A 661-nucleotide genomic window follows, 5' to 3' on the forward strand; every position below is an offset into this window, starting at 1 on the left:
GTTCGCTGCGCCAACTAGCGGTGGGGTATCTGAAGCTGGCTCGTAACCCAAATTTTAGCTCGCAACTCAAAGCAAAAAATCGGCCGAGAGATGGCTCGTATCTCGAAAAACTCGTTAATCGGGACACTCGTAAGTCAAGGCCCCACTGTATATATACACACACACATACACACATGCACGCACGCACACGCACACACACACACGCTGAGTGGCCAGATTATTATGACCACCCCACCCCATCAGTACAATGAAGTGAATTAATTATGCAAATAATAATAATAAAACCTTGAGAGTATTTGCTTAGGAAGTTTTCAATATTCAGTATTTTTGGAAGTGTCAATGAAATACGGATGGGGTAGTCATAATAATCTGGCCAGTCATATATATTTATATATTTAAATATATGTATGTATATTTAAAAATACTTAAAGCACTGAGACATTCCTACTCTGAAGTGGCAGCTCCATGTGTTTTTCTAAAAAGGTAAAAAAAATTTTTATTTCAGTTGACATGTTAGTTTCAGGTGTGCAGTATAGTGGTTAGACATTCATATACCTTACAAAGTGATCATCCTGATAAGTCCAGTGCCCACCTGGCACCATCCACAGTTAGCACAATATTATTCACTATATTCCCTATGCTGTACCCCCATGACTATTCT

The 661-nt window shown here is 39.0% G+C and overlaps 1 protein-coding gene across 2 annotated transcripts in view; it reads left to right on the forward strand.

Moving 5' to 3' along the window:
- The window catches only part of VSTM1 (V-set and transmembrane domain containing 1), a 17,253-nt gene that overhangs the window by 11,884 nt on the left and 4,708 nt on the right, over nt 1–661 (forward strand). The window lies entirely within an intron of this gene.

This window comes from Myotis brandtii, unplaced genomic scaffold (genome assembly GCF_000412655.1).
Source record: "Myotis brandtii unplaced genomic scaffold, ASM41265v1 scaffold619, whole genome shotgun sequence".
Lineage (NCBI taxonomy): Eukaryota > Metazoa > Chordata > Mammalia > Chiroptera > Vespertilionidae > Myotis > Myotis brandtii.